The sequence below is a fragment of the Cavia porcellus genome, unplaced genomic scaffold (assembly GCF_034190915.1).
Source record: "Cavia porcellus strain 051 isolate PalLab524CR breed Dunkin Hartley unplaced genomic scaffold, mCavPor4.1 scaffold_2, whole genome shotgun sequence".
Classification (NCBI taxonomy): Eukaryota; Metazoa; Chordata; class Mammalia; order Rodentia; family Caviidae; genus Cavia; species Cavia porcellus.
In genome coordinates this window covers 133,741,708-133,757,522 of record NW_026947485.1, presented here as the reverse complement: position 1 = coordinate 133,757,522, position 15,815 = coordinate 133,741,708, and the positions used below count along the sequence as shown (strand labels likewise).

At 35.0% G+C, this 15,815-nt stretch overlaps 1 long non-coding RNA gene across 1 annotated transcript; it reads right to left on the bottom strand.

Moving 5' to 3' along the window:
- Positions 1–4,356: 4,356 nt before the first annotated feature.
- LOC134472910 (uncharacterized) lies at positions 4,357–15,576 on the bottom strand. The gene is made up of 3 exons (XR_010042934.1): positions 15,192–15,576; positions 7,650–7,760; positions 4,357–5,528 (listed from the first exon to the last, which is right to left on the bottom strand). It is a non-coding gene; the product is annotated as an uncharacterized LOC134472910 (long non-coding RNA).
- Positions 15,577–15,815: the final 239 nt, after the last annotated feature.

Genomic DNA, 15,815 nt, shown 5'->3' with positions numbered 1-15,815 from the left:
CCTTCCTAATCCCAGATTCTTTTCTGTTTTCCTCTTCCTTTGACTAATTCTGATTTGTGTTTTTTGCAATAATAAAGTGTAATCACAAGTATAGCACTTTCTTGATGTCTTTAAAACATTGTAGCAAGTTGCAAATGTTGAGGGCCACAAATTATAAACTGAATCTAGAGAATGTCCAAGGGTGTCCTTGTCCTGCCCTTTGAGTCAAATTGGAATGAGGAAATTCTCCCCCAGCTTCTGGTCACAACAGAAACCCTAAGGCTAGTGATACTGTGATGTTCATAGGACAAAATAAGACTAGTTAAGGGCAATAAGGATCTTTAAAGCAATGTAATACAAAGTATCACCAGGGAAAGCCATAGCTTCCTTAATGCCCCATCTCATCCTTGCAAGAATGCTTCCTACTAGCCCACAGCAACCACCATTACTGTTCTCGGAGTCACTTGCTACCCTTCCCCATGTACTGGCTGATAAATAGTAGTTATGTGGCGTTGTACTCAGAGGTTTCAAGGAGAACAACAAAATACAGGACACATAATTTATAGTATTATTTTATGATGATCACCCAAAGAGTTAAATACAAAGAAAGTTTAGGAAATCTATCCACATATTAAATCGAGCCAAGGACCTGGATCCCACAGCAATGCCCTACATGAGTCCAATTGGAGGCTAGAGCCCACAACAATGACTCATGCAAGTCTGAGCTGGGAAAGTCCAAAGGTCAGGGTGGAAGCTAGAAAGTCTATGCCGGTGGGGTGAAGGATCTGTGCCATAAGGCCAAAGGTTGTGTGTATGAGAGCCAAGAAGTGATGTTCAAAATAAGAACCAAGGCTCCCCTGAAAAGTCCGCTGTCCTCAGCAACAATGAGGTCCCAAGTGATGAGAAGAGCCAAGTTCATATCAGGAAGCCAGCGTGACAAGCTTCTCCTGAAGATTAAACAGCATGCATCTTTCTCTCCAGAGCCAGAAAATGATGCTCAACATAATGGCCAAAGCTCCCCCAAAGTAAACTACAGTCATGCTCAGTGATAAGGTCCTGAGTTCCTCCAATTGTAATAGCCGAGTTCATAGCAGGGAACTAGCATGACAAGTTCCTCCAGGAAAACCAACAGCTTCAAATAACAACACTCGCTTAGGAGAACCCACAATGTTACTCTTCCTCTCCAGGTCTCCTTTTTATGCTGGCTGCAATCCTCAGTTGGGCCATTCACACTCAGCACCATGCTGATTCATTTCAGCTGGTGTTAAAGTTGATTTCCAGTTACCAATGCACTCCACCTGGAGAGTCATGGTCTTTATGCATCCTGAGGCCTTGATCTCCCAGCACCCTTTGCAAATTACTCAATGGTCTCTGTCTCTTAGTTCATCCTATCTCTGTACCCCTCATCCCAGCAGGTCAATGTCCCTGATACATGAAGATTAAAGAATCCATAAGGAGCCTGAATTTGTAAGCAGCTAACCTGAGGTCAGGGTGGCTCTTCCCACACACCAAAACTTGTGGCTGGTGACAGAAGTCTTAGGCACCATTGGTAGTCTGAAGGACTTAACAGCAAGTTCAGTACTTGGAAATTTTAAACTTAAATTCAAAATATCAATATTAACATATTTTGTCTTAAAAATAAACCATATATTTCAATACTCTAATAACTAAAAAGCCTAGAACAAATGACTACACCATAATATATACACTTAACATACAGACTGTAGATTCTAAACACCATTTCTGACTAGACTCTGGTTGACTTCACATCTGGGACAGAGAGCACAGGTGTCAGTCCAAATCTGTGGTTTCTACAACCCACTGATCCAACCAAGAACCAGTGAACAATATTCAGGACAAAAGTGATTCTGCAGTGAATAAACACAAACTTTTCATCCTAACTTCATCCCCTAAATGCTGGATGACAATTAGCTACATAACATTTACAATATGTTAGATATTATAAATAACTTAGGATGGATTTAAGTATGTGAGAGTAGGTGCATAATTACATGCACATAGTACAACATGTTGTATAAAAGACAAGCATCCATGGGAATGGTATCAGTGGGAAATCCCAGAAACAATCTTTCCACAGATGCCAAGGAAAGATGGTATATTCCATAGCTGGATCAAATGCCTATGCTGAAGAGTAAAATATCTCTAAGACTAATAGAGTCAATAGTAAAAAGACCCAGAGGTCTACATGAAGATCACTCTATCTTTAAAAATAAAGATCCATTTAAATGTCTAAAAGAATAGTAATAATAATGAACTGGAGTATATCACACTCAAATACAAAAACAAAATTTCATGAATTCATATTTTGCTTTACAAAACAAACTTCCTTAGTCAACCCTTTAAATGCTGATGAAGTAGTAACTATACTGAAGACTCATGCATAAAGGAAAAAAATGTTTTTATCTTTTGCTGCACAAGTAGCATACTATATAATAAAATAGTTAAGGTTGTACTTTTCACTCAAGAAAAGTTCTACATAAAAATAATAAATGATCCATTTATAAAATCATTCTGTGGCCTTCTTCTAACTCTTCATTCCCCTTATCTTCTCATCTTTCCTTTCTTCCCTTGTCTTTGTCTTCTTTTTCCTAAAAATCTAGTCCTAAATTCATTAAATGGGTCATTGCAGGTCAGAGTCCTTGTTGGAGGCAGAAGGAGATCCCATGGCTTTCATAGTGCACTGTCCTAGGCAGCATACAAATTACCGCAAGTTTCAGTACTTTAACCACACTTTCTGTCTCACAATCTCTAGGCATCAGAAGACCAGGCACAGCTTAGTCGCGTTCTTTGATTAGGGTCTTTTGAGACTCTCAGATGGAGCTGTGATCTCTATTGACTTGGCAGCAGCCACCACTGTTAAAAGCTTCTAATTGGTTTTTAACAGCCCTTGTCATCAGGGTTCCCCAAGATGACCACTTGCTTCCTGACAACCATCAAAGGGGAGTATCAACTGCCCTGCAACCTTATGTAACATATGTGGCACAATTATACAATCATAGTCACCCATTTTTTTTGTCTAGTCAATCTATTTGTGACAGTTGGCATTGAGATTCCACAATACAATGTATTAGTGCTTATTTGATTTTTCATGTCCATTAAAATCTATTTTCTGTAGCTGTATGCACTGGTATTTGGTGCATATATACTTATGATTGTTATCTCTTTCTTTTGGCTTGCTCCATTTACAAGGACTGTTAATCAGTCTTGGCTTGAAGTCTACTTTGTCTAAAAATAAAATAGCTGTCCCTTCTTTTTACCAGGTTCCCACTGAAAGAAGTATTGTTTTCCATCTCTTGACTTTCAGCCTATGAATTTCTGTTTGAATTAAATGTGATTATTGTATGCTGTCTGTTTATTTTGATTGATGAATCAAGACCATTAACATTGATGATTATAACTGATATGTATTAACTTTTCTTTGTTATGCTGTCTTCTTGTTGGGGACTCCATTTTTTCTTGCTCTATTTAATTGTTTGCCTTGTCTTGTGGATTCATCTGTTAGGATTTTGAAAATTTATAATCATTGTTAGCTCTTTCTATAATATCCCTCAGAATATTTTGGAGTGCTGGTTTGGTGTTCAGGAATATCCTCAGGTGTTCTTTATCATGGAAGTATCTTATTTCTTCATCAATTTTGAAAGATAGTTTTGTGGGATACATTAATCTGGGCTTGAAGTAATTTTCTTTTAGGGCTTGAAATAGTTCACTCCATGCTCTCCTTGACTTGAGGGTTTGTGTTGAGAAGTTTACCATGATTCTGATAGGCTTTTCTTTATAGGTAATTTGTTTCTTTTCTATAACAGCTTTTAATGTTCTATTCTTGCACTGAATTCCTAGAGTCATTGCAATTATATACCTTGCTGTAGAGTTTTTTTGATCATGGATAATTAGGTTCTGTATGTCTCACTTATCTCTATGCCAAATTATTTTTCCCTGCCATAGAAATTTTCTGCCATCACATCAGTGAACATGTTTTTATGTCATTTACATTACCTCCTGCTTTTTTTATTGACTGAAATCAATCTTACGTTATTCTTCTTTGCATCACCTAGCAGCTGCTGAATTAATTCCTCCTGGTCTTCTATATCTGACATTGTGTCCTCACCTTGGTTCATTCTGCTGTGTATAGTTTCAATGGAATTTCTAATCTCATAGATATCTGTTTGAATCTTCTGTGTGGATTCCATGTTTCCCTGTGGTAGGCATTCATGTGTGCTTCATTTTCCTAAGCTCCCCTCTTTTTTTATCTGTACAGTATCTGTTCTAGCATCACTAACATGTCTTTCATTCTGGTCACTATCCCTTTAGTTATCTGAGAAATTATTTCTACTTTAATTTTTTTTCTAGAGCATCTTTCATCTGCTTAGTGACTTCCACTGTTACCACTTCAGAATCCAGATGAGAAGCTTTTGGACTGTTTCATTTCAGTAATACCTATATTCACCTTTGGTGAGCTACATACCTGAGACTGAATGTTGCTTAAATATCTTTTTAGTTTAATTCCTGGATTGATGCTTGCAAATTACCTATGATGAGTAGCCTTATTGCTAATATTTAGAACTTTCGGAAATGACTACATTTCCCAGATATATTTGGATTTTGGATTTAGCATTTAATACAAGATCTCATCTCTTCAATTTGTTGGATACAAGAAGACATTGCCTATATGGCCCAGCACCTAGTTTTTTGCACTGGCCTCTAATATTTTTTATGACCATTAAGCAATCTCAGTCTTGGTATATCAGGAGAAACAACTAGTAAGAACAATTATGTTATTTTAGTTAAAGTGATACAATCAACAATATCAACAGCATCAAATGTAGCCTGGAAAAATTACAAATGATGGGGATTTAGCTCAGCAGCACAAACACCTACCTAACAATGTGAGGTCATGAGCTCAATCCCCAATACAAAAGAAAAAAAAAAAGACAAACCTATGACAATTATTAATTTGCTACTGTTAACCATATGAACTATATTTGTGGTTATAAAACAAACCAGAAAATTGTATGCAGTAAATAAACCCTCATATAACAATTTTACCCTAACAGGAGAAAATTTATAAGGGCCTGGAGGAAAAATAGAGTAATAGAAGAAAAGAAGCAATTAGAAGTAATGCTAGAGGACAAAGGAATATCATACAAACATTAGAAAACTGTTGTCCACTGCAGTTCCCCACTCCACTCCACCAGTGCCCTTCTCTGTGAAAGCTCTGGGGTCACCAGGAGTCACTAAGTGTTTGCAGTTTCAAGCTGCCTCTCCCATGCAGTGAGTCCAGCCAGGCTAAGTGAGAAAGTGCAGCTTACATCCTTCTTCTTCATGGAAGTTTCTCTCTTCACTCTTCCTGTGGGCTTCAGTTCTTGCTTTAGATCCCTCTGGGTCCCAGAGACATACTTCCCTCCTCCTGCTCTTCATATTGCTATATTCCATGATTTGGACACCAAATCCCCGAGAGGCTTTTTCTCTGCTACTCACAACTCTGTCATCTTCCTGGAAGTCTAGAGCTTAGGGTAGATTTCTATGAAAAACTGCAATAAAATATTCAGAATTATATTTCATTGAAAAATAAAATGATTCAATAAACTAAGTCTACTTACAATTTGTTAATCAAACTGATTTTACTCCAATCAAAAGATTTCTTCACAATATTACTTGCAGAATATATTTAACATCATAAGCATTATTGTAATATAAATGAAAACAAGATTACAAAAAAGATGTCCACAAGAGCCAGTAAATAGGCCTTGCTTAGAAATATATATTCTGTTTAAAAGTGGCAGCACAAAAACTCTTTCACCGATAATTGATCATGATCATTAAGCCCAAATTAGAGCTGCTAAATCTGAATATCAAAGTGTTTAAATCATCCTAAAGTACTCAAAGGTTACTACTCAGTGATAAATAACTGCAAATTTTAAAAGTCAAGTTTCTAGAAACCTGTGCGTTAACTTTTTAGTTTTTATCTTTCCTCCTAAATTCCTATATAGGGGAATAAAGGTAATCTTTAGAGTTAAAGTTGACAAAGCAATTAAAAACTAATGTAGTTCAAGTTTTCCATGGAGAAAAGAAGCATTATAGAACTACCATCATGCACGGAATGAATTTTCTGGCCTTAATATTTCCTGTTAACTTTTTTCCTAGTAGAATTTATTTTAGAAAACTCAAGTTCAACCTCCTCTTTGGATCTAGGCATATCCTTTACTTTTCACCTCAACAGGAGTTCTACACATATGGAACTAGAAATTGATTTTTTACAGTAGATCAGTAAAAGCTCTATGGGAGTGAACAGAATGTCTTCCAGAAACATTTCTGTCTTTACATCTTATAAAACAGCCTCAATATCTGGAATAAAAAATATTCTCTCAACTTTGCTATCTACTCAGGTTCTCCAAGAGATTGCACATTGCTTATATGATGCATGCCACCATAGCAATTAGGAGAGAGATTTATCATATTCATATATTTCACCACTCACAGAGGTCTTCCTCCTATTCCATGTCACTTGCATTTACTTAGAGAATGGAGAAAATTAAATATTCCAACAAGACAATAAGTAGATCTTTTGTTTCTTTCCTCATCTTCTCCATCATTCAGTTCTCTCTTTGTCATATAGATATGTCCATCATTCAGTTCTCTCTTTGTCATATAGATATGTCATCATATCTATATGTCATATAGATATGACAAAATTGATCCTACTGCAATATATTTCAGAACTGTGTTCACCAAATATTCAATAGAATACTTGTTATTAGATAGCTAGATGATAGATATTCTCGCAGGATGGTTGAAACATATACACAACAACTTTCAAATAAATTATACTAAGATTAGGAAAAAATTTAGACTCTATTTTCCCATCTCATAATTTCCTGGAAAACAATTAAAGTAGAAGAAAGCTGCCGGCTAGCATGTCATGGCTTTCTATGAAATAAACAACTTTGAAAGCTTCTATAATTGGAACTCAAATGTTTTGATGTGCACAATCTTCTTTTATATTTTTTAAAAGCTAGTACTATAGATTTATGAGAGAGAAAACAGACTTCATTTTTCCATTTTTTTTTACTGTTCCTTTTATTTTTATCAATATATTTCAATAAACCATGCTTATTTCAAAACCATGTGTGCATGTGTGTGTGCGTGCATGCATGCGTGTGCACAATAAAAGTAGCTGCTTGCAAATCCAATGCAATTTAGCTGTTTCTAAAAGAATCTTACCGAGACATGCCTTTCTGCAGCCTTATTTTGAATTTTGTACCTCAGACTTCTGGGATATGAGTTATCTCACTAGTCTTAGAACCTACCTGGCTCATTCTTAAACCTAAAACTTTCCTTATGTACATTTATTATTCCATATATGAAAGCATTCAACCCACTGTATCATTTTCAATGGGTTACAGAGGCAATTAGTGACATACATGATTTGTTAAATCATATGTTGAGCTCTTTTATGGAACAGAATGTTTATTTTAATCATAAAAGCTAATGTATGTTAGGCACAGTAAAGTTTAAGCTACTTTAACAAAGAAAGAAATAAACAATGATTTAGATAGGAGATAATTTACTTCTCTTTCATAGAACAGACCCAAGAGGTGCACTCAAGGTTACTGGAATGGTTCTGATTCAAAAGGTCCTTTAAACTCACAGACCCTTTTCATCTTGTAGACTCATCACCTCTCTGAGCAGATGCATCCTGAAGAAAGCACTCTCATGTTCTGTTCAGAATTCACATTGTCATTCTCCAAAAATTTACATATGCCCTAGAATAGGGTTAATCAAAGGAATGCTTATCAGTTAACATCAAACAGTAGTAAATGTTATTGACTTACTTACATTACTGTTTTATAAATTATGTTCTATATATAGGACTCCTCAATCAGAATAAGACTTCAACATTCAGCATGTTTATAATTATAAGTACTTGTGGCATTTTGAATTAGCTCAGATATGATTAAGAAGGATACAATGTATGTCATGTCTTCCTTTTGTCTATTCAAAGATTTGGTATCTCCTCAAATATAATACCAACTTTCTTTAAAAGATATTTTCCCCTTAGCAAAAAAATAACATCTGAAAATCTAATACCTAAGTAAGATTTGTTCCAAATAGCATTCTTCTAATGAATATTTACACGTTGATTGAGAGCTTTACAGGAAAGCACACAAAAGATTGAGTCACAATGACAGGATTTCAGGATTCAGATCCCTGTAAGAAGGAAGTGCTGAAAATAATCTAATCTTTACTAGATCTTCCAAGTCATATAAGAAATTATCTCACTATAATCAATGCACAGCTAACTTGGAAGTATTACTATTACTATTTGACTAACAATGTATCCTGCATTTCTTGCACAGCTCCAAATGTGCAATTTTCTCTGAAGATAAAGCTTTCCATCAATTACTCTTTGACACTGCAACTAGAGAAGAACTATTGAATTTGATATTCCCTTAGACCAACGATGGCAAATCTTTTAGAGATGAGTGCTTAAATAGCAACCCAAAGCCCAAGTAAGTACTTATCACAAAATGCCAACATTGTAACTAACCATGAATACTGAGGTTTTAATTTAGAAAAAACAATTCATACCCTAACATCTTTTGTCTTAAAAGGAAAACACAGTAACATGCATGCCATAAGTTTGTCACCACTTCCTTAGACTATTTTGCTCTTGAAATTCTAGTTTATGACAGTGACTCAAAAAACTGTAACAATATGACCTGCCGCCAAGCTTGAAAAGCATCTTATTGAATCCATTCCTTGGAAATGTCAGTCAGTCTCAAACAATAATCTACTCACTTATCTAGTTGAACAAGTAGGTTGCAATTAACATAAACAGATAAAGATAAATAAATACATAGATATATGAAGAAATCTGCTAGATATCCATTTCTTTAAAACCTAAGGGTATTCAATCATACTTAAAGGTTGATAAAAACTTGTTGGGATAGTGTAATGAAACATTAATTAATTGCAATCTCATATTTCTTACTGACTTGCACAATCAAACAGTTTCACACATAGAAGTCTCTTATTGATGGTGCTCAGAAAGCACCAGAGCTGACACCATGGAAAAGCTCTGTTGAAATAATGCTCAAAATAACTGGATGGTTGATACCAGCTGGAGACAGGACATTGGCTGAAATTATTATCCAGGAACCCTACACATGGCCTCTGCTTGTGACTCTAAGCTTTACAGCATGGTGGCTTCCTTCCAACAGAATCTACTAGAGATCAAAAAACCAGCATGGTATGATCTCTGAATGTTCTACTGTCAAAGCAATTACAGAACTCAGCCAGGTTCCAAGTGAGAGGCCATCGCCTCCACTTCTGAATGGAGAACTGTTGAGGAATGTAACTGATTGCATCCTTTGGCATCATTTAATCAGCCACACATGGCTGAATACTCACTGCAGACCTAAAAAACAACAACAGAAAGCAAAGAGAGTGTGAAGACTCTTTTTTTTATTTGCCAGATAGTGAAACCAAAAGTGATATTTCCAAACACAGTAACTGACTTTAAATTACTTCAAGTGAAGTTCATCTGGCCTCTAAGAAATTACAAAATCCTGTTTTGATTATTATTTTGTAAGTTATGGAGTTTTCTTCAATAGAATTGAAAATTAGAGCCAAAGATATACATCAGTGGCACAGCACTTGCTTGGCAAACTCAGTCCTGAATTTGATTCCTGATCCCCAAAAACAAAACTGAAAATTAAAGTAAGATTCTAAGGTAGCAATATATATTTAAAAAAAAATTCAATGGTTAAATTCAAAGCAACCTGAATTATAAAGAAAAGAAAGGTGAACAAGTCTTTCCTGAAAAGCAACCAGAATAAATTTAATACATCAGCTTCCATTTGTTCATCATTCAAAGTGAACTTTAAATAGAGAAATCGAATTTCCCTGAAGATGTTCTAGATAAACATAAAACATTCATAAACAAAAAGGCAGACACAGGTTGTTTGCCAATCTCATTTTCTCTTTCTAGACCTCAGGAAGACCACACAGCCCTGCTTTCCCTGGAGTTAAGGGTTATATGACTGAAGTCTGAAATGTGTGCAGAATTGATATGCCTCAGAACTAGCCATAATGAACTGTGCAATTCTACATGTTTTCTCTTTTTGTTTCTTACCTTGACAAACAAAAAAGATCCAGTGGAAGTACTCCCAGTAGCCTTTAAACAGAGATGAATCACCTTCTGGTAGACAGCTGCCTGGCTCACATTTGAAATGAGCAAGTGGGGGGAACCCTTTGTTATACTAAGACACTGACATCTAAGAGTTGCTTATTACAACCACTAGAAATAAATACACTGATTAATAGTACAGGAAATAAATGTTAGTATCCCTTCTCCTCCTCCTAAAAGAGACACGATGATCATTTTCTTTGGAATCCTTAATGTGTTTTAGAGATTGAAAGTTGACAGGCACTATGGATGTCTTCCAGATGATCTAGTTTCTTGACATCAGTAACCTCGCTCTACCACCAATGAATAAAACACTTATAAACAGCTTGACTCAGAGAAATATACATTGTAAAATAGGAGTGCGGAATCCTGTGTTGCCATGACAACAAGAACCTAATTCCATTTCAAAAGGATCACCAACTCCTGTATGAAAAATAAACTTCTCTTCCTAGGAAGGTTTTTAAAGCATTGCACGCAGAAAGAAAAGTATTGAACATCTCACTCCAAATAACTGATTACATTCTTTGGCATCATCAATACCAACTGTGACCAACAGTAAAAATACACTTCAGTTTCTTCATGTCTCCTCAGTATGTGAATGCCAAAGAAATGAAACTTTCAGATAACATTTCATTTCCTCTGCAAGGGAATAAAGTAGCTTTTCCTTGAAGGGTAACAGTCACGCAATCTCTGAAGTTTACTAAATCAGAATGAAACAATTTGATCTAATAAACTAGCCTTAGAAAAATCTCAAAGCTTGTGTTACTTTCAATAAATACATTCTTCAAAATTACATAATAGTAGAGTTCTTTTGAACTTGCATGACAGTAATATTAGGGTTACAGGTCATTTTAGAATTGTAATAACCCTATGGATCACTGAGTCCAAATTCTTCATATCATCATTTAGGAAATAGAAGATGAGTGATGTCAAGTGACCTAACTAAAGCTATAAGGTTCATTCATATTATTTTGTACTATTATACTGTTTTGTATAGTATATATTTGATATACTGTAGATACTATTTTTATCCTGTACAATGGTTCCTATTTAAAATAATCCAAGTATCTGTACCTCCAAAAATTATTTTAGAATGCTTACATGGTCGATAGCCTAGTCTCTGAGGCTTTTTCTGATCTTCTGTAAAGATTATCCCTCAGTGTGTATAGAATTTTTACAATAATCTTTCCAGGTATAAGGAGCTGAATGAAAAGTAAATTGATCTCTTAACTTTCAAAATCTTCCTTGACTTTTCCTGTGCTTTGACAACCTGATATTGTAAAACTTTTCTATTTTATTAATCATAAAAATAAATTACCTAGTGAACAGTTCCCACGATTATATACCTAATTTTAGACATAACATAATTTAAGTGTGTCATTGTATTATTCCAGTTGTATACATTCATTAACTTACCTCCCAACATTAAAATCTTGCTCTAATGAATACACAAGAATGATTTTTTAAGTTACTAAAGGACCTGGAATCTAATTTGCATATTTATAAATGATAATTAAGTAATATTATATTTAGAGAGTTTTTAAACTGGCTGAAAACTATTCATTTACCTAGTTAGGCAAACATGCTACTATTTTTAGTATAATTTTTTCATTGAAAACAAGTAATTTTTACTTAAGTCTTTATCCAAATTAGTGTAAATTTATAATTAATAAAACTAAACAAAATATTTTTACATATAAATAGTAACAAAAAGGGAAAGAAAACAGTAAGTAAGAGAAAAAATATTTTTTGATATTTTCTAAAATGCAAAGAACAGAATCGCTTGGATAAAGTTGAATCATTTGTAGAAAACTGGACACTCCTTGAGATCGTAATGGTAAGTGAAATAGATCAGACACACAAGCTTAAATATTGCACATTTTCTTTTATGTTAGAAACCCAAAACATAAAGAGTAAAACAAAAGATAGAGAAAGGAAGTAAAGACGCAGATCATTCTCAGCGGGGAAGGACTCATGAGGTGGGGCAACAGCGACAGGGAGGTGAACGTGTTGAAATAGAGAACTAAGCTTAGGGTGTAACTCTCCACGAGGAATGGAAATACTATGTATTGCAGCCATGTACTAATAAAAAATGAGAAAAAGGACTTATGAATAAATATGATCTTTCCCACAGGCTTCTTGTCCATTGAAATTATTTTTGAAGATGTAGCACTGAAAATGATCAGTCTAAAAGGAAAGATGATAGGAAACCCAAAAATAGACTGTTAGAGATGGAAAGGAGAGTGAGGGGGAGAAAAAGAGAGAGCACCAAATGGATTGCAAATTATGAAGATATGCTAGTTACATGCATGGCCAGTTTCCCAAAGTGAATATCACTATTCTGTATTACAATGCAGCAAAAAAAATTATAAAAGCATTACTCAAAATTATTAAAACATGCAGAAAATAAAAACGTGTCATGAGTAAGAAATTTCTGCAAAACTGGAAGTGATTAATATAAATTTTTACTAAATTTACTTAAAATTCTTTTATAACAATAAACTAAGCAGGACCCTTAAAATGACCATTTTAGAAAATAGATCCACCTACCATCTAACTCAGATAATTCTTCATATACTTTAAGTAAAGTTAGAAAAGCAAAAAAAATTATGGAGAAAGCAAATAGATTAACTGATTAAGTGTGAGCTTCCTCCAGTGTGAATCATGAAACTATAGGTTCATTTCCTATTGGTGATAATTTTAAAACATTAAAAACAAGTATAATTGCACATCACACACATCAGAACTTCTGAACCTAATGAAATCTTATTGGGTTTCATTATGTAGTTGAGTGTAACATAAGATCTAACTTGTATATAACACAGATGTGTTTATGAGTTTCTCTATAGCACATAAATAGTTTCACTCTGATAGATTTTACTTAACAAATATTTTACTCTTAATTATTACTAATTAGATGACTACATAGTGCTCATAAAATCACTGAATATAATAAAATATCTCAAATGAAAATAGCAAACAAAGATTTTCATAAGAAAAAATACAAAGATTTAAACATTTGTAATGCACTAGAATGGTACATATGCAGCAACCAGTTTAGAAAAGTGCTACATGTAATCTAAACACCTTTATGTAAAACCAAAGCCTATAGTAATTAGGTCAGAAAAACCTCGTGCATATCTACCATGTTATATCATTTTCTAAGTGACAATTATACACAGCATTTTCTATAGCACTGAGTATATGTGAAAGCCTGCTGCTTGGAAAGCAAATGGGCCTCATAATCAAACAATCAGAGTGTCAGTAACAATAGGATTCCTTTCACTCATTGTCTCCACCATTATAGTTCCTTCTCACTCAGTTCATTTTTACTGCTTAAGACATGAGTGAGAGTAAGAAAAACAAATTCAAAAGTTGTTTACTTGCTGAGGAAGCTACCATGAATTTAATTGTAATTTACTTTTTCCTCTAAAAAATTTTTTAAAAGTTAGAAGCTACTACTTGATTTTCTCAGGTTCTTGGAGATACTAGATCAATCTTTGAAAAGGGCCACAAGTGTCCCAGATCCTCATGATTGATTTACTTGTTTGACTCGTTTTCTTTTCTATCACACAATTTTTAAGAAAATAAATACATTTTAAGAAATTAAATACATACGAAAATAAAGGATTCTACTATCGCCACTCCTATTCAATATAGTTCTGGAAATATTAGCCACAACAATCAGAAAAGAGAGAGAAATAAAAGGAACAAAGATAGGAAGAAAAGAAATTAAACTATCACTATTTTCAGATGACATGATATTCTATATAGAAGAGCCAAAAACTCCATTAAAAGACTACTAGAGGTAATAACCAAATTCAGCAGTGTAGGTAGACACAAAGTCAATGCTCAAAAATCAATAGCATTCCTGTACACAAACAAAAACTCACTGAGAGAGAAATTATGGAAATACCACCTTTAACAATAGCATCTAAAAAAATGAAATACTTAGGAATCAATCTAAGCAAGAATGTAAAAGATCCATATACTGAAAATTATACTACTCTAAAAAAGGAGATTAAAGAGGATATAAGAAAATGGAAAGATATTCTTTGCTCTTGGCTAGGAAGAACCAACATTGTGAAAATAGCCATATTCCCAAAACTGTTATGCAGATTCAATGCAATCCCAATGAAAATAAAATTAACATACCTCACAGATTTAGAGAAAACACTCCTAAAATTCATTTGGAAACAGAAGTAATCTAGAATAGCAAAGGCAACTCTGGGCAGCAAAGTTAAGGCAGGTGGCATCCTAATTCCTGACTTGAAACTATATGACAAAGCTACAGTGATAAAATCAGCATAGTACTGGCAAACCAATAGACCTGAGGATCAATGGAACAGATTAGAAGAAGGAAACACAACTACAAAGACACTCGGCCACCTGATATTTGACAAAGGAACTAAACATGTTCACTGGAAAAAAGATACCCTCTTAAATATACTGTTGGAAAAATTGGCTCTCCACATGCTGAAGACTGAAACTAGACCCATGCCTATCATCATGCATTAAACTAAAGTCAAAATGGATCAAAGATCTAAATATTAAAACAGAAACACTAAATCTACTGGAAGACAAGGTAGGTAGTAGTCTTGGAGACATAGGGGTATGTTGTAGTCAGGGGTTGTACACAGAGAACAACTAGGATTAGGACATAGAGTTTATAATATTATTTTTATAATGGTCACTGGGAGTTAACGCAGGAAAATGCAGGAAATCTATCCACAACACCAAAGACATAGATTATTTAGTCAAGAAACCCCTCAGCACATGTCCCACATGAGTCCAGATAAAAACCCAGAGCTCAGGACAATGCCTCCCACGAGTCCAGCTGGAGGTCCAGAGCCCACAAGAAGGACTCATGCCAGTCTGTTTTATGGATCTGAGCTGTGAAGACCCAAAGGTGAGCGGTGGAAGCCAGAAAGTCTATGCCAGCAGGATGAAGGAGCTGTGCTAATGGGATGAGGGTTCTACGCTGGAGCTAAGAAGTCACACTCACAACAAAGACTAGGGCTGTCCTGAAAGGCACCACAGACATCCTCGATGACACGGAGGCCCCGAGCTCCTCCAGTGACAAGAACAGTCGGGTAAGTGCCAGAAAGCAGCGTGACGAGTTTATCCTGAAGACCAAGCAGCACATGTCTTCCCCTCTGGAGCCAGGAAGCAATGCTAGATGTGAGGACCAAAGCCTCTCCAGGAGAACCAACAGCTCAGACAGCAACTCGTAGGCGAACCCACAATGCCTCCTTAATGCCTCAACCCTCAACATCTCCCTTCTTCTCCACCTATTTATCCTGGCAACTTTCCTCAGGTGGAGCATCTTCACTCAATGCCATGCTGATGTAATCCAGCTGGCCTTAAGTTGACCACCAGTTCTTAATCCATAACAGAGTAGGCAGAGAATTCATGAGCAAAACACAAACTGCATGGGAAACACTTCAAAGAACCAACAACTGGGATCTCACATTATTGAAAAGTTTCTGCACTTCAAAAAAAATCACCAACAGAGTGAAAAGAAAACCCACAGAATTGTTTGCACTCGCACTGTTTGAATGTCCAGTTTGTATGCTTTAATTTTGTTAATTTGAACAACTATTTCTAAGATGACAATATATAATTTATC